The following is a 19,795-nucleotide window of genomic DNA, read 5'->3' on the forward strand; positions in this document are numbered from 1 at the left end:
TGACACGTTAACATTTATTGTTTTGGGCTCAAATCAAATTAAAATATTGATCCATGTCCACATAATCTATATCTAAAATTTAAAGTGTTTAGACCCAAAATTGGCGGAGGAGTTTAGTAGAGTTTTCAAAGGTCAAATCGTGGAACTTTGATTCCTTAACAGCCAAATTTCTAGCTGAAAATCGATTAAAAAGATTTTCGCAAATCTCAGTACTCCTTATGTCAAATCTCGAGTCTGTAAACTGAAAATTGACAGAGTTATTTGGTAGGGAAGCGCGCGCGCGCACACACACACACACACACACACACACAGGCAATTTCACACACACACAGGCAATTTCACACACACAAACACATACACACACACTCATATATATATATATATATATATATATATATATATATATATATATATATACGCAATGGTAAACTTCAAACTAATATAAATATCAGCATTTATATATAGATAATTTAATCCCAACCGAATAAAAAAAAGCTCAATACGCAATAGAGAGTAGAGGTTGTTATCATTTTTTTCTAATTTAGCCAACGATGAAAAATTACATGCTGTTTTTTCTCTTCTTTTTAATCCTCAATCCCATTTGACTGGAGATCAACTTCTCTTTGGACTACTGTCCGAAAAAAAAAAAAAACAATTACCATTATTTTAGCTGTTTTGAAAACTTTCCAGTCAGACTATATGCTGGATTTAATTTAAGACTTCATTCTCTCTAAAGAACTATTTTCGCCTTTCGGATTACCTTGAGAGGATCTCCATGCAAGCTGAAGTATTATGCGCAGTTTTTATAATTTTTTAAATAGCAAACATTTTTTCACTTGTTTTTCTTTGCAATTTATGACTATATTAAATTACGGTTTCACTTAATGCCATAATCAGCAAATTCTAGCATTGCTACAAATATAATTTGCTAATTTCTTTCTGCCATCTGATGAGAAGAATAGCCAGAATAGCATTCTTCGAAAGTTCGCAGAATAAGAACTTTGTAAATTGTTTTTTGGAGTATTCAGTCGAACAATAAATTTTGATTGTAATTTTCAAATTACAGTTTTAATTTTCTTTCTCACACACACACACACATATATATATGTGTGTGTGTGTGTGTGTGTGTGTGTGTGTTTGGCGACTCTTGCCATATCATAGAAATAAAAAGTAAAGAAAAGAAGAAAAAAAAGTAAAAGTAAAAAGTTATTTTTAACTGACTAACTCTTTGGCCTAGTTTCAATGTATTTTTCCGAAATACTAGTAAGAATTTTTCTATCCTAACCTCTAACTTATCCTCGATGCACTAAATTTGTTCCTAGTTACTTCAAAGGTATGAATATTACTTTTTTTTTTTCGTACTATAACCCGAAGTTACACCAAATCCGATTATGTAAGGTTTTATCTTCGATAGTTTCTGACTGCTAGTCAGATACATTTTTCCTTTACACACACACACACACACACACACACACACACACACACACATATATATATATATATATATATATATATATATATATATAGATGAGGTAAACAATATCTTGTTTTAGTGTCTATTTATAAAATCATTGAACGTAAATAGCGTTCAAACCATTTTAATATTTTAAAATATGAAGATTAACTACGAATTTGAAAGCCGGAAATAACTTTCTATTCGACAGATTAACTGCCCAAAAGAACACGAATTAATTCAGCTGTATTCTAAAAGCATTATCATACACTTTAAATAGTTCACTTCTTAACAAAGAAACTTTTTTTTTCAATTTTTCTTATATTTTTTCTGGCGATGAGACATTTACTCGCTATTTCAAAGCTTTCAAACCGAAATATCTTTTTGTTAGATTTTAACCATTCCTGTAAGCGCAGTCGTTTACACGTTTTTTACACGAGTCTATCTATATTAATACTTAACCTATTTCACACAGTCTGCCTGAAACTGTCCATTGCACAAACAGTTCGCTTCACCACTGGCAACAAATCCAAATTGCTCGTTAATGTTAAATTCGCTCCTGCATAACGAGCCACTCCTCATACCAAAGACACTTTCATTGGCGCATGAAACTGTTTCTTAATAGTGATTGTATTTTTATTGTATCACTTATCAAGGCCCACAGCTCACTTGAGGATACGCGTTAATGAGCGTATAGTGGTCACTGATGTTATGTAGCCGGTGGGTATATAACATATATATGTTTACGTGTGTTTTGTATATATGCCTATCTGTATTTCTAAATAAGTGTCAATCGTCTAGTGATATATATAACAGTGTCTTTGATATCTAAAGAATGTGTGTATACAGAGTGTAGAAACAATGTCCTGCGCGTATATAACATGTTCGTTGTGTGTGTGCGCGGTTTCTTCACAAAAAACACGAAGTTAACAAACGTGACACATACACCTTCATGAACAGCTTTTTATAATCAAACGTTAACAATATGCCTGCTTGTCTCAGCCCAAAAGAATCACATACCTTCTTATTGGTCGAAACTCCTAAAAGAACGCCATAACAACGAGTTATATTTTACATGGGTTTTATTTGTCTTATGGATTCCCTTGTCAGAGTTTGGCATGCTGAGTCTCTTTCTACATTTTTATTCGCTACCCTTTCTACTACCAACAGGGTTATCCACACCTCTGTTTGCTAACGCGTTTCTCGCCAACTCCTCAGTTTGATATCTGCTAAGTATCTATTACATCAGTAAACCCTGATCACATGTCCAAGTATACAAAATAGATGATCTCTCGCGTAAGCCAGACTATGTTTACTTCTAACCAAATTCCACCTATTTTAAAATTCCTAAATCGACTCTAACAGAAATCGTGTGCGTTTTAAAAAAGAAACGATATTGTTTTAAAAAAGCTAAAACATAATTATAATTTTATTTGTGTGTGTGTGTATATATAAACAGAATGTTTTGTTTATAACGAAATCTGATATATTCATTTTTTTTTAGTAAATAATGAAAAAAGTTTAGAACAAGGGTGCACACACTTTTTCAGCATGAGAGCTACTTATGACATGACGAAGTCTAAATGATCTACCACCTACTAAGAATGAAAAACACATTATCTATAAATATATTGCAAATTATTTTTATATGTACAGTGTATGCATTTGTACCTTGCATTACTGCATCAACCTATATTGCATCGTACAACTGTGCACATTTTTTGTCATTACTCTGGTGACTTCCATTAGATGGAATCAGACAGGGATGCATAGTCCAAACAGTAGCTGCTAATAGCTGGCTTCAAGCAGACTAATAGATGCTCATCAGTCATGGTGGAGTGGTATTTGGACTTAATGATCTTCATGTGGGAGAAGACGGACTCACATAAATAAGTACAACCAAATAATGCAGTCAAGAAGGTAGCACATTTACTGATGTCGGAGTCCTCGCTGAGTAAATTCTATAATTGTCTATGAGTTCTGGCCTTCAGCCGAATGTTGGCTTATAGTGTCAAAATCTCGTTCCTCACTCCAGAAAAGTTCAGATGAGACAGTGTTGCAATCTTCGATGCGACTGAAAAAACCGCAGCATCTTCCTGGAAAGGGTAGCACATAAATGTAGCGATTAATTCCAGTAAAACAAAGTCTTGAAAACGTTTATTGGACTCTGAAAGACGATTGCCAGTTTGCTTTATCTAGGGTGATCTATCAAGCTGTGCACATGACTGCTCTTGTGTCTCCAGCTCGCCATGAAGTTCTGAAAGTTTGCCAGCACTAATGTCTTTTTTTTTTATTTTGTTTTATTTTCAAATACCATGCGATCTACCCACAAAGCTTCTGCAATCGACCAGTTAACCGCGATCGACGTAATAGGCACCCCTGGTTTAGAAATAGGGTGTAATATATAATTATAGCCAGAGATAAAATGCAGAATAACAAAGAAAAGTACAACCTTAAAACAAAACAATAATGTGAATTCAAAAAGTATACTCACACATACTGCATTATTTTCCAAAGTAACATTAATATTGAACGGCCCCTTGTATCCCTAAAACTACAGCCATTATAGTCAGTAGGTTTTAGAAGAAAAGGTCTTTTCACCTAGTAATAAGGTATATAATGAATTATAAGAAATATGTAAACTAATATCTAATTTAAAAATGTATTTGTTTATGTGAACTCTGAACTTGGACACAGGGACATTTAAATAATTATTTTTATCAATTTCGCAAGCGGCTTGTTCTGTTTAGGTAATATACTCAAAATGGACATAAATATATTAAAAATAGACCCAATCCAATAAACTTTCTAGCCAACCTAATTATTATCAGAAAGAAAGTTTAAGCAAACTAAGTTATATTCGCTTAAATAACAATGGCTGGAAAAAGATTGGCTGTTTTGCTATATCAATATTTTATATTGTGGTTAGACAGGTAACCGCTTCAAGCCAGGATGGAAACTCTACTATTTTTTCGACAGTCTGTGATTCTAAACATTAGAGCATATTTTTTATATAGAACTGAGTATAATAATTGAAGTAATTACGAAGATATTCTTTATAAAAGACATTTTTGTAATTAAGTTTGGGTAGAATTATATTTATTTCACAAGACATTTTATATGAGAGTTTATTTTAAATTCTCAAAGGGGATGAGACGAGTTTGAGTTGAGAAGTAAGTTTATTAGTTTAAGAATGAATAATGTAGAAAGAAATATATATATATATATATATATATATATATATATATATATATATATATATATATATATGTGTGCTGTATGGGCTCTTCACTTATCTCTGCGTTGTTTCTAGTCGTCTTGAACCTCCACTTGCCACAAATGTTTAACAATGCTGACTCAGGAAAGGTGTGGTTGAGATTGTGCAACCTTTGCCACAAAAATTTCATGCACAGACATTCTTACAGTGGGTATCCATAGTCTGTCAAGACTGAAGAAAGTTACCAAATACATTATATGCACACACACACACACACACACACACACACACACACACACACACACACACATATATAATAGAATAATAGTTGTAATAATGATAGTAAAAATTATTGTTAATGATATGAAATCATATAAAATGAAGCAATTACTGATTCTGTTGAGTGGAACCGGTTGTTACCAATCATAGACAATTTGAAATCTTTTCCTCAATTCAAATTGGCAAAATCTAGCTGAAATTGGTGGAACGAATCAAAAAACCCTGAAATCTTCATTTATAATAAAAGTAGTCGTATTTTTATTTAAATAATTTCTTCCAATGTTTCTAATTATCCAAAATTATTCCACCATTATTATTTCTTCCGCGTTCTTTTGTTTCCAAGCACATGGAAAAAATGGGCACCTTTTGTTCGAATTGAATAAAAAAAATAAGTAGTTTAAACAATTCCTGCAAAAGTCTTAGAGCCATCATGCGACACTGAAACTATGTTCGTACTCTCTAAACTTAGAAATGCGTATACTCTATCATCAATACTGAGCAGGATTCTGTACAGATTTACAAGATGGAGCGTAAACAATGTTAAAAAATGAAACTCAGATTTATCCCAAGAAAATATTTTATTACAAAACCCAATTACAGAAAATGATTTGCAAATCTGAAGGAAAATATACACGGCATAATCGCATTGACACACCGGTTCTCATCAGATCACTGAAGTTAAGCAACGTTGAGCCTAGTTAGTACCAGATGGGTGACTATTTGGGAATTCTTGGCGCTGCATGTGCTCTCCGCTTATCCTGGCATTTGTTTCCAGTTGTCATGTACATTCACTTCACTTGCCACTCGTATTTAACAATATCGACTCAGGAGAGGTGTAGTTGGAGATTGCGCACCTCCTGCTGCAAAAATTTCTCATGCAGGCACCCCTTCTTGGGTGTCCATAGTCTGTCAAAGACTGATGGAGCCCGTTTTTAATGAAGGAAAAATATGTAAGTATTATTCAAAATGTTTTCCTTGAGCCTTCACTACACTACAAAGTCTTTTAGCACACACATCTAATAACATTTTCTCCCAGCCTTTGTTCAATTTTATCTTAAAAACTTCAATATTTTGACAAGGTATAGAGTAGGCTTCACTTTCCAGGATTGACCACAAAGAATAATCAAGAGCGTTAAGATCAGGTGATGAAAGAGACCATTCTTCTTTGCTGATCCAGGATGAACAGATATCTCTATACCACTGTTGTGTTACATAAGCAGTGTAGCTTGTTGCACCATCTTGTTGGAGAGTCCATCATTTTACACAGAATTACACCATGGGGTTAGTGTACCTACATAAATGTCCTCAATGTAATGTTCTTTGTAAATCTTGACCCCTTGAGGGAAGAAAAACAAGTGGAGATTTCCATCTTTCAGAAATGGCTACTGAGACCATCACTGATACTGGTTTCTGTATTCTGAAAATCTTTTCTGCATCATATTCGCACAACTTCCCGCAAGGACTCTATCATTTTGCTGATTGTGGTACTATTGAAGTTAGACTAACTTTTCACCCATGAAGATGATGTTATTGAGCGTGCCTTCTCTGATACGGTTTAACAAAAGTCCACTTCTGATGAATCTCTTTACAGTTGTAGGTGCAGAGAGAAGCTGTCGCTTTTGGAGCTTATAGGGTGACATTTGTAGATCACTTCGAAAAATCCTTTGCATAGTCTTTGGTAATGTTTGTGCTTCCTTTGCCATTTGCCCAATGTAAACAAATTCCTAATGAACCGCCCCCTTAAGTAAACACTTCATCAAATCTCCACACTAACGTAATGTACTTGCAATAACCCTTATCCCTGAGTGGCTTCCGGGCCTTTATAAGTGGTGATCACTGTGTAAAAAAAAAAAAAAAAAAGATCTGCTTGGATTTCGCCTGATTTTTTTCCTAACATTTTTGATGAGTTTAGGTGTTCTGGAGGTGTGGAGATGGCCTGATCGTTGTCTATCGTTGATCGACATAATTTCCAGGTAATGATCAATCGTTGTTTTTATGAACATTCTGTTGATTTTGAAGTTTTTCCCTAACTTGAATATTTCTGGTTCTCATGCTGCACTATAATGAATCTTCTCTTCAATTCAACAGACATTGTTAAAAATTAGAATCTTTTGTTTCTAAAAAATAATAAATCATACATTGCATTATCACATAATGACAATAAAATAGTAAATCTATTTAAATATTATCATAAAAAATAGTTCTGAAAATCTGTAACAAGACTTATGTCCCACACTGTAATTACTAATATAGTTATATTGAATTCATAATGATCCGTTTACTAGTTTAGGAGATTAAAAATTTTAAAGGAGGGGTGAGCAAATATACTCCAAAATTCATTCTGATTAACTCATAAAAAAATATATGAATAAAATAAACTTCTTTTTCGTATACATACACCATCTAAATATTAACATTAGCAAAATAATAATAATAATAATAATAATAATAATAATAATAATAATAATAATAATGTGCCCACGGTATTCACCATATTTTGCAGAATACATATGCCTAAACTCATAATGATTCGTTCATTAGTTTAGGAGCTTTACCCTATATACACACACGCATACATATTATTATTTACTCACTATGAGTTTTCACACAGGCCATCAACAAAGATTTCTCCTCAAGAACAACTGGTGGTGTTCACTGGAGTCTCCCTAGATTTCCAGTACTCTTCAACTATTTCAATAACTTTTGCAAATAAACGCGCATTATCACAACAGCCCTTTACCATTGATTTCTTGTTAGCAATGACTATTGGCTTTCACCGGTATTTGAGGGGTAGTAAGCTTCCCCAAGTCGTAGTTCTCTTTATACTCTGCAAGTAGAGGTCTGGTTAGTGTTTTCTCTCATCGATCTTACAATCTTCCTTGAACCTTCACGACTATCTAGTGTGGTGCCAGTTGATGCCAACACAATTTTTTGTTGAAGTGTGTGTGTGGGGGGGGGAGGTTAACTTAAAATTCAGTTTTCTTACTTTTATGTGGTGTTTCTTTGTGTATCGCTATATCATATTGTATTATATTATAAGGAAACCCATACCACGATTGTTAAAATTAATTTTACAAAATCGACACAGCAAATATACAAGCCGATTTTATATTTTTTAAAATTTTATTTGCAGACTGTTATTCCCTTCTTTCTTAGTTGTTGTTTCACAACGTTTCGGTCAGCTATTCCTCTGGCCTTCGTCATGTGGTTAACTGCGACATGATAGGAATGCTGAGTCTCTTAACTGTATCCTCGGTAATTACTGCCGTCCATAGTTGTTGCCGTCTCACCACGTTTTGGCTAACTAATTCTCTGGTCTGCTTTGAGCAGGATTAAAACCGCTATCTTCAGACAATGCTCACCTGGGACCGTAGATATTCAATGCCTTTATCCATTGCACCACTGACCCCCAAAGAATTTTTTGGTCTTATAAATCTAAGTTTATCGTTCTTATCTGGTCTTCCATTGCCGGGTCCGTACCGACTGGTATATTATTTTATTATTGGAATCATTTGAGATGAGTAATTTAATTGGATTTCTTATTAAGATGAGTAATTTGTATTATTTATCCATTTATTTATTTGTGGACTGTTATCCTCATCTTCATAGTAGTTGTTTCACGACGTTCTGGTCTAGTGCTGGGATAGGAATGCTGAGTCTCTTAACTGTATCTTGGATTTATAAGACCAAAAAATCCAATCTAGATCGCCCTTCAGAGCCCATGGCACATTGGATAGATGCGTTGAATCTCTACGGTTCCAGGTGAGCATTGTTTGAAGATAGTGGTTTCAATCCTACCCAAAGCCGGCTAGACGATTAGTTGGCCAAAACATAGTGAGACGACAACAACTATGGAAGGATACAGTTAAGAGACTCAGAATTCCTATCGCATCGCAGTTAGCCACCCAAAGAAGGCGAGAGGATGAGTTGGCCGAAACGTTGTGAAACAACAACTATGAAGATGAGAATAAATAAATAAATAAATAAATAAGAAGATGAGAATAAATAACTAAATAAATAAATAAATAAATAAATAAGAAGAATAAATAAATAAATAAATAACTAAATAAATAAATAAATAAATAAATAAGAAGAATAAATAAATAAATAACTAAATAAATAAATAAATAAATAAGAAGATGAGAATAAATAACTAAATAAGAAGAATAAATAAATAAATAAATAAATAAAAAGAATAAATAAATAAATAAATAAATAAGAAGAATAAATAAATAAATAAATAAGAAGAATAAATAAATAAATAAATAAATAAATAAATAAGAAGAATAAATAAATAAATAAATAAATAAGAAGAATAAATAAATAAATAAATAAATAAATAAATAAGAAGATGAGAATAAATAAATAAATAAATAAATAAATAAATGACTTATCTCAAAGAATTCCAATAATTAAATAACAAGCCGATTTTATTGTGGAACTAAAACACAACATCCGTCACCGACATAAACACAGAACGTAACAACATTCAAGAGATATCTACGCTCCTTCTTTTGAAAATATTTGGGAAACTAACGAATCTACCATCTTGTGCGACACACTATGTTCACAAATGAAGACGCATAATTGAAAACTATTTAAGTCCTTTCAATATTGCCATCGTTATTTATTTTGCCAAACAGACGTTTCCATTTTGATAGTCTTCAAACACAACCCTTTCATAATTCTGCAAAGTTTTTCACGTTCCACTTTTATGTGCCCTTTGCTACGATTAAAATAAAGATATAATGGCACTAATCCTTATAGAATCCTCATTCCAATTTTGATCAAAGTCTATTACATGATTTTAGTACTAAAAAATGTCTAAAATATAAAACTTAAGCTTAAGAGGTCTTAGGAAGAAATTAAAATTCAGGGAATTTTGTTTAAATAGGGTCTAATTGTACCGTCGTATACTTTTATCCATGAGACCCACAGGACCCACGAGACCCACATGTTGCATGCAGTCTACGTTGCAAGGAACACAGGGAAAGTAAAAACTCGACTTCTTTTTTTATTTGTAACAATATTTATTTCCTCATTCTCCCGACACGCGTGACTTCTTATTACGGCTGTGACGTCTCTCACGTGATCGACTCCTCTAATGTACTTTCTCTCCTTTTTGTAGTCTTTTTTCCCTTACAGTGACGTCATTCTGCATTTCATATGCATTTGTATACGCTTGTCTGCGCTCTGTTACAGAATTAGAGAAATCTTCCTAAGATTCCAATTTCTTTTCATGTCGTACATAAGACCTTGGTATTTAGTTATCTTCTCCCTTTCACCTCTGTTTAATCTTCTTGGAATTCTAACTGTCCTTTTAAGTACAATTCGCTTTTGCACTTGGTTCACCGAGTATATTCGCTAGATAGTTTTAAAAACTTATTTTTCATGAGTCCGATAGCTCCTATGATTGCTGGAATTGTAACATAGTACACAGACGTATACACACGGGACCAACACGTTGTAGCAGTCTATGTCGCAATGGCGACGAAGACAAGGAATAACTCAAACTGACTTTTTCCTGCAACAATGATATTTATTTCCTCCTCCTCCCACCACACATGACTTCTCATTACGGCTGTGACGTCTCACACGTGGTCGTCTTCTCTAATGTGGTCTATCTCCTTTTTATAGTCTTTTTTCCTTATAGTGACGTCATTTCGCATTTTGTATGCATTTGCATACGTGCGCTTAAGCTCTGTTACATGATTATTATTGATCAAATTCAATACAAATCTGAAATATTTGAATTTTCAGATGGGAGGCTATACCAATATCACGACCCCTAAAAGCCCTTTAAAATACTTCAAATGGACTGAAATTTGGGGAATATGTATTAATTATTGTCTAATAACCATTCTTAAAATTTCACAAGAAAATTAGAGTCCGTATATGAATTTTCACAAAGATCTCCAACTCTTTTGCACAAACATAAATTAAACTAAATATAGCCCACATTATGTGACTTTTTTAACACAGGAATCATCACTTATCAAGGCTCGGAGGCCACTCGAAGGCTTAATGGATGTACATTAGTCAATGTGATTAGAGCGTAGTAAACATAAGTAGTGGAATTTTTGTAAGTTGGATTACTTAGGGGGACGGTTCATCTAGAACTTGTTTATGTTGGACTTGAAGACAATCAGATTGTAGTCAGCTGGAAAGAAGGCAAACGGAAGAGAGTTCCACAGGTGTGCAGTTCTAAGAAAAAAAGCTTTGTTCATCGAATGTACATTTAGGTTTAGGTACAAATAAAGAGTGTGGGAAATTATTGATAGTGGTTTTGGCTAGAAAAGTGTTTTTCGTGAAAGTTTGGCGAGGGGGGGGGTCACAGATTGAAGCTCAGCTGAGTAATTGCCATGAAAATAACGATAAAGCAGAGACAGGCTCGCGACGTCTCTTTTGTGGGAAAGAGGTTGCAGGGAAGAGAAAAGGGTATCCTCCACTAAGCTACGAAGTCTATTTTGAACTCGGTCAAGGCAGGATAAGCTGCTTCTAGCAGATCCTGCCCAGATGTGGCAACAGTACTCCATCGTTGGCTGTACCTGGCTTTTATATAGGTAGAGAACTGCATCAGGAGTGAGATATCTACTGGAGCGCTAGAAGGATCCTACCATATTTCCAGCGACCTTGGCAATGGATTTGATGACTCCGTATGCATAGCACCTGATGATCGGTTAATTAGCTTATAAATGCATCCTGTGCATACATATAAAAACATATAAACGTGTTTAACTTTATATATATACTAGAAGATGTAATCGACGTTACCCAGTATTAAACGTAACATTAAATTCCTTTAAAAAAAAATGAAGTAAAAAAAAAAAAAAATGGTACCATTTTTTTTAAACCGATTAAAAAGTTTTCCACATGTCTGAATACCCTATATATCAAATTTAAAGTGTAGATCAAAAATTCGTTGAGTATATAGGTTGAGAGTTGTCCGCACACACAAACACACACTTTTATAGATATATAGATACAAATGAATACACATTGGTGTTTGTTATAGAGTAGTAGTAGTAGTAGTAGTAGTAGTAGTAGTAGTAGTAGTAGTAGTAGTAAAATGATAATTACCATTTTACAACGCGTTTGTTTTCGGTCTGAGTGTTCACTGGGTGCAGTATTCGAGGAAAGCACTCGCGCTCAATTCTTCCAGCTCTCCTCGCTTTTCCTACTTGTGAATCAAGTGCCTTCTTGTGCTGCCGAGGAAGGATCGACAACTTTCTGTCCAGCCTTTCCTTCTCCCCGCGCCCGCCTTCACGGCAAAATCCCGCTAGCCACTTGGCACTCCTTTGTTCCATAATTTGCCTGCAACAAATTCAGCAGAACGTTTATCAAACGCGACAAAGTTATAAATCGAGAAATAAACAAACAAATAAAAATTTAAATAACATGTAAGCACGAGTTGGTGTCATGCTTCTTGTAGTGACGTCAAGTCTACCCATCGTGTTGAGATGTCAGTGTCGCAACTTGCAGACACTTTGGCGAACACTAAGTGCGGGTGACGTTTTGGTTCAGTCTTGCTGGCCCTTTAGCGGGTCCAGGTGTTGGGAAACTTTCTCTCTCACCGACCAATTTGTTGATGAATCTCTCCGTCTCTCTCTCTCTCTCTCTCTCTCTCTCTCTCTCTCTTAATTTTCTTATCAGCTTGTTCAAGCTAGGGATGGAGCATTCTATCGGATGCCAAACGTTCACCTGCGAACTCAAATATTCCAACCGGAAGATCTTTTTAAGATTCTAATCGTTCATTTAAGTGCCATTGTTTGAATCTTTCTTGTACTTGGTTCTCTTGCACTTGGTATATTTGTCAGATAGTTTTCGAAATTCTTTTTCATGATTCGAGTTGCTTATATAAATACTGGAATGATAGAGATCTTCCTAAGATTCCAGTTTCTTTTCATGTCATACATAAAACCTTGATATTTTGTTATCATTTCCCTCTCAGCTCTGATTAACCCAGCATCATTGGGGACAGTAACTTCTACTAAGGTTGCTTCTTTCTCCTTCTTGTGTCACTATGTCAAGTTTTATGGCTCCGTTTTCTAGGTAGGTAGCTGTATGAATCGAATAGTCATATTAGATGGTGCATGACTTATTTCCGACTGTTCTTTCTGATAAACATGTTCCATGGATTTGCTGCTGCATTCTATATTTAAACTTTTACAGATCGTTCAGTGAATATATTTACACACTATTGTGTCGGGTCGTATAGTAGCCATCTCCCAGCAGACCCTTACAGTTGGATGTCAGGTTACTCACACTCTCTGCTTCTGTGTAGCAAAATGTTCATAATGACAACATATGTGTCTGTGCAGTATTTCGCCCATTCTTTCGTCGGATCACTACCAAACTTTATGTAACAGGTAACAATAAAGGGCGAATGGAACAAGAGATGGTGGTAGGAGGGGAATAACGGGGGAATAATTATAAACTGAAGGAAACGAGTTCAATTCCTGTACAGGGGTGCACAATTTTTTTTTTTTTTACAATCACATCCTCACTCTCTTCTCTCTCCTTATTTTTCTCTATTAGTCTGTCTCTTTTCTTTCTTTCTCTCTCTCTCTCTCTCTCTCTCTCTCTCTCTCTCTCTCTCTCTTTCAAACGCACACACATTTCACATTTTCTTTTTCTCTTCTTTCTCTCTACCTATTTCCCTTTCTTTTGCTTTCACTCTTTTCTCGTTATTTCCTTTTCTTTATCTATTTTCTTTCTTTCTTTTTCACCTGTTTTTATTCTTTCTTTATTTCTCTTACTTTCTTTCTTTTTTCCGTCTCGGTACATTTATCCGTTACGCCACGATATATCGTTAGTTATCGCTTTTTTATGAATGCAAAATGCTTCAAATCTTATTTAGGTAAAGGGTGATCCAAATATGTACCTCGTGTAATCGTTAATAAAATTCGCAATCCTTTCTGCAATCTAACCATATTTGGCACAAATTAACTTCCATTTGTTCCTGTATTGTCCACCAAGTTTCAGTCATAAATGGCCAACAGTTTTTGTTTTATTAGGATTCAATGATATGCTCCAAAGGCGCACCTCTGCATTCATTAATACTGAACGCTACCTGGTGGTTGTTAATACTGAACGCTACCTGGTGGTTATTAAGAAGTTTCGTGTTACGTGACGCAGGCATAGAAGAGTTGTTAGGGACAAGTAGTGGTTTCAACGGGATAGATATTCCGAGCAATTTGTGGACGGTCTTGGGTTTGCAACGTTGATGACGGTTACAGTTGAGAAAAGTTTCGAGTTGGAGACGGTTGAATGCAAACTGTGGCTAGGAGCAGATGGAGAAATGAATTGATCAGCCGACTGACGAACATAGTCTCGACATAAAACTAAGATGTGGACATTAGTGTGTAGCGGGTGCAGAGGGTTGATGGTGTTACACACCCACCCACAGTGCAATAATATTTGCAGGATGTGTTGGAGTTTGAGTGTTTTGTATTTTGTTTTATTTTTTTTATATACTTGTGAGCCCGTGCGCACCCTCTCGGCTGTCGCCAATAAGTGGAAGACGACGACATGACCAGACCGAGAAAATAAAACGAAGAAGACGACCACGGAAACAACATTGAGGTTGGCGATGTTGTTAAGCGGGATAATACATGCTATATATATATATATATATATATATATATATATATATATATATATATATATATATATATATATATATATATGTGTATATGTGTGTGTGTGTGTGTGTGTGTGTGTGTGTGTGTGTATACTACTATCAAGGGAGCCCAATGTTATCCATAATCGAACGATAATAAACAAATGTTCCGCATTCCTATATTTTTATTGTCATCGAAATCTATGAAATCGCTCATTTTTCAATCAAATCGATTGATTGTCTGCTCTAGTTGGGGACCCATTACAGTGCACCGGCAGAAAGTTTCACATGCCTCTCCGTAGCTAATTATTCCCGATACATTGTAATTTACATTGCACTGCAGAGAACCTACTGTTGATTTTATAAACTTATTTTCATATATATAAAGGCTTGAATTAAAGTTTAAAATGCAAAAGTCAAGTATCATGGCGCAGTTGTTGTCTAAACAGAAACCTTCATTTCGAAAGCGCCTTATCATAGAATCTACTGTTAATTTCATATGCAGGGCCTTTCTGCTTGTGTGGTAATAAAACTTCTCAAATGCACTTGTGATTTGAGGCTGTATAAGCGTGTTAATTTGGGTCAAAATGTCCTGTTCATTCTTTCAGCAGATTTTTTTTTTTTATTGTTGATACTTATCATACTTATCATATCATTGTTGATACTTTTTTATTGTTTATACTTATCATAGACATTCTGATCAGAACCTATCTTAGAACACTGCCGGGCACATAAAGTACCTTCGTGTAACATTTCTTAAAAATCGGCCTAACCGTTTTCGAGTTCATAGAAAACAAACACACACACACACATAGATAGATAGATAGATAGATAGATAGGTTTATGCACGCTGAAGTACTGTGATACAGCAAAACAGTCTGTCTGTGAATGACAGCCACAGACAGACTGTTTCGCTGTATCACAGGCTAAACTATCATTGAAACTTGGTCACCTAGACGACAGTCGACACTTCTGACCATTACGCTATTTTAGCTGCTGCTAAGTAGGTATGTGTAATGACAATGAGGAACAGTGTCCAAACGCCTTAAGTTTCATCTGTTTATACAAAGAACATAGCATTATACGCTAGTGGTAGTTTATTATTTCACTCACCAATATACTCAATCCAAGAAAGGGAGTATTCATAGTCATCTACAGACAGACTGTTTCGCTGTATCACATCTCTTCTTTCTTTTCTTATACCCCCTCTCTCTCCCCCCCCCCTCTCTCTCTAACATTTTTCTCCTTTTTCTTTTAATAAATTATTCTCTTATTTCTTTCTTTCTGCCCTCCCTTTATTTTCTCTATCTTTCTTTCGTTCTTTATCTCTCTTCTTTTCTTCCTCTCTTTATTTCTCTCTCGTCTTTCATATCTTCTCTTCTCATAGATTTCTTCATTCTTTTATCCCCTCCCCCTCTTCAATTTGAGAAACTGTCGATATCTGGGAATGGGAGATGGGACTGTATTGACCTTACTAATAGTTTTGCATCATAGACAATGGTGTCGTTTTTTTTTTCTTTTGTCTGAGAGAAAAACAAGAGAAGGTAACTCTAGATGGAGACATATGCCTCTGATGTGCGCGCCAAATAGATTAGCCGTTATGAAGTATCATTTTTACCGCGGTAAAAGTCTCGGCACGGTTTCTGCTTTCTCGTCGGGTTACTCATGTCGATAATGATGATGCTTGTTATGATGATTATGGTGATCATCATGGCGCTTCTGCAAAACAAACAGATAAAAATATGGATAAATTATAGAGGAAAAATCGAAAAAAAATAACAAGAAAGAAAGAACAGGAAATAAAAGGTTTTATTTTACGACATATCATCATTCACAGAAAGAACTCGTCTAGCTACAACCACAACAATGAACTTTTCTTATTTTCCTTTCTCCCTCTGTGTGCCAACAACCAAATGAAAATCTCATGAACAAAGTTTCTTTCCTAGAACATCCGTCTATGGAACGATACGGCGATGCTGCTTCCCAACCGACTACAACATGATCGTCTTCAAGTCTAATGCAAGCAAACATTTGTTAACCCGTCCTCTTGGATAATCAATTCTTCTTAAGTAATTTTCTGTTCAACTCATCAACTTATTCCAATCCTTTTGTGGTTTTGATTGTCGTCCAAATTAACTTTTCTTTAAATCTTAACCTCGAGTGACCCCCCCCCCCCCGGGCTTTTATAAATGAAGGTTCATTTAAAAGAAAACAAACAAAACAAAACAAAAAAAAAAACTATCGGGTTAATTATTTAATGCCAACTTCAATCATTTTTGGTAAAAACTTTTTATGACTTCAAATACGTAAATCTATTTTGCGTACGAATAGTTTTAGGATTAATTTGCTTTGTATGTATAGACAAGGTGTAACAAAAAATTCAGGGAATCTTTGTCGTTTATAGGAAAGTTTTAAGTGGAATATTGCGATTATCTACATAGTTATAAAACTCTGCGGACCGTGCGTTCTTGCTTAAATGTTTGAATTTTGTTTTCGCTGATCGGATGATTCCATCTTTCAAAAAAGGGATGACAGGTGAATATATATATATATATATATATATATATATATATATATATTATAAAAAAACTATGATGATGATGATGCATTTAACAAACAACGAATTATTATAAAATGCTAACAGTCCGCTCGGCATTGCCCGATCGTAAGATACGCTTAAATATAATATTTTAATTCAGGCAGATTACGTATTTAGTATTTTCGAAACAATTCTCCATCGATTATTTTATTGAACTTAATATATAGTAGTGTTATCAAAACTAAAAATATATGCATATGACTTGGGTGCCATCAGTTAGAATCGAAACCAAAACATACAACTCCCCTCCTTATATATATATATTTTTAATCACTTCTGGAGGAGGAATCTCTCTTTGGTTTACTTCAACCGTATTAGTGTAGTGAGTTCAATCTCGGCTGAGGCCGTAAGATGATGATGATGATGATTATCTGCACAATAATCGTAATCAATTTGAACACTCACACACATGATTCTTCGATTGTTCTGTATTTGAAACTATCCCATTTCACTCTATGTTTATGCGTACATTTTTATCGCCATTCGAAGTGTGAGTATATTTTTGGAACACCTTGTAGTCTATAATTGATAAATTCTATTTAACACAAAGATAAACCTTAACAAATGCCACTATTTCGATTAAGTGTGGACCTGGGAGTATGGTAACTATGAGGTGGTTATAGACTCCCCAAAAGCTCTCAAATCAGGGGCCTCACCTGAATGCACTTTAAGGTTATGTCCAAGATAAAAAAAAATGAAAGCAGAAGAAAGAAAATGTTAGGCTCTTAACCTAAAATAAAATACAAGTTAAAGTTATCTTCATTGAACACCACGTGAAAGTACATAGTTATCCGCCCTTGGACCAGATTACTTTATGAGGGACAAGAGGTCGGCCATGGCAGTTCGTAAGTAAACAAACTCACCGGACAATTATCGCACATCCAACTGCTTTAAAATTATTTTTCAACTAGTAAATTGTTTTAATAAATGTATTTCATAATTGTTTAATAAATGTAGTTTCATACTTCGCTTGTTGATCTTGTGGGTCTATTACTAAACCGAAAGGCATGACTTTATAAGATACTAGCTCTACCCTGCAACGCGTTGCTGTGGCTCAATTTGGTGTAATGGAAAATTCTAATAAAAAGAGAAAATGCATGTTTCTTATATTCTTAGTACAGCAATCCACCCCAAAACGTAAAAATAAAAAAATAAAAAAATAAAAAATAAAGGCGAAAATGAAAAAAAAAATGATACTCTTGTAGAATTGGATCCGGATCTTCGGGAGTTACCGTCAGTCATGGCTTAGGCTCGACCAACATTTAGTGGATTAAGCCGAACGTTGCTAAAATGTTGAAACGCTAAATAATTGGGGGTTTTTTTTTTTGTTATTGCATTAAAAAATGTGAGATTTTAATTAATATTTGGGTGAGGGGGGGTACTATACACAGATTCGGAAAAGTTGGCCAAAAACAAATAAATGAAAGCAAAGGTAAGTTAAATTATGTTTCTACCTAACTGGATAATTTTTTAGTGTTTTTATTTAATGTAAAATGCTTAATTGGTTCGAGAAACTCAGTGTTTATCGATGTATTTGAAAAAGACGAATGGTCGCGGACTCTGTTGAATACGTTAAGTTTGGGAAAATCAGTTAAAAACTAAAAACTATACAAAACAGTGTCAGACACCCACTAATTATATGTTATCGTGACATAGGCTGACATATTCGGTGGGTTCCTGACAGGATTTTGTATAGTTTTTAGTTTTAAATCCTTTTCCCAAACTTAACATCATCAACAGTGTCCGCTACCATTTGTATTTTTCAAATACACTGATAAACACTGTTTTTCGAGCCGAAAAGTACAGTAAATAGAATTGGTTTGTATTACTAAACACAGAAACGAGAAAGTTGTCGAAAAATAAATATAACATATACATGTTATCAAAGGCAAGATAAGTTACTTTTCTACCTAACTGGATAAGATTTTAGTGTTTTTATTTAGTGTAAAATGTTTAATCGGTTCGAAAACATGTAGTGTTTATCAGTATATTTGAAAAATACAAATGGCGGCAGATTGTGTTGAATATATATATATATATATATATATATATATATATATATATATATATATATATATATATATATATATGCATATGCATATACTAGACTACCCATGACGCGTTGGATCAGTATGTTATGGAATTCATGTATGAGCGTGACACTTGTGACGTAAAGAAAATAGTTTTTTTTTTTTTACATAAAACATTTTTTTACCAGGGTTTCGCACTAGTCTTACAACATTTTCCTTTCCTTATTTCTTACGATTAAGAAAAATAGAAAAGAAAGTAAAGGAAAGAAAAAAAAACAGAAAAGAAAGTAAGGAAAGAAAAAATGAAAGTATATTAAAATGAAAAAAGAATATAGATACATTTCTATGAGTCGTTCTGTTTATTATAATCGATTATTTTTGAAAAATTTTTTTTTACAGTTACTGAATTATAAGTGGTTGGCCATACTTATAGATAAATGTGCACTGAACAGATACCATAATACTTATTATAGTTAAATTCAAATTTTGATATATCTGCTTTTTTTTTTTACATTGTACATTTCTGTATTACGTTTAAGTAATTTTAAACCCCACCCTTCCCATGTTAAATAATAATTTCGAAATAATAACGTTA

At 34.1% G+C, this 19,795-nt stretch overlaps 1 protein-coding gene and 1 pseudogene across 1 annotated transcript in view; both read left to right on the forward strand.

Moving 5' to 3' along the window:
- The window catches only part of LOC145296731 (uncharacterized), a 278,300-nt gene that overhangs the window by 138,782 nt on the left and 119,723 nt on the right, over positions 1-19,795 (forward strand). The window lies entirely within an intron of this gene.
- LOC145242132 (5S ribosomal RNA) lies at positions 5,578-5,694 on the forward strand (annotated as a pseudogene).

This window comes from Euprymna scolopes, chromosome 2 (genome assembly GCF_053919585.1).
Source record: "Euprymna scolopes isolate OS-2025 chromosome 2, ASM5391958v1, whole genome shotgun sequence".
Lineage (NCBI taxonomy): Eukaryota > Metazoa > Mollusca > Cephalopoda > Sepiida > Sepiolidae > Euprymna > Euprymna scolopes.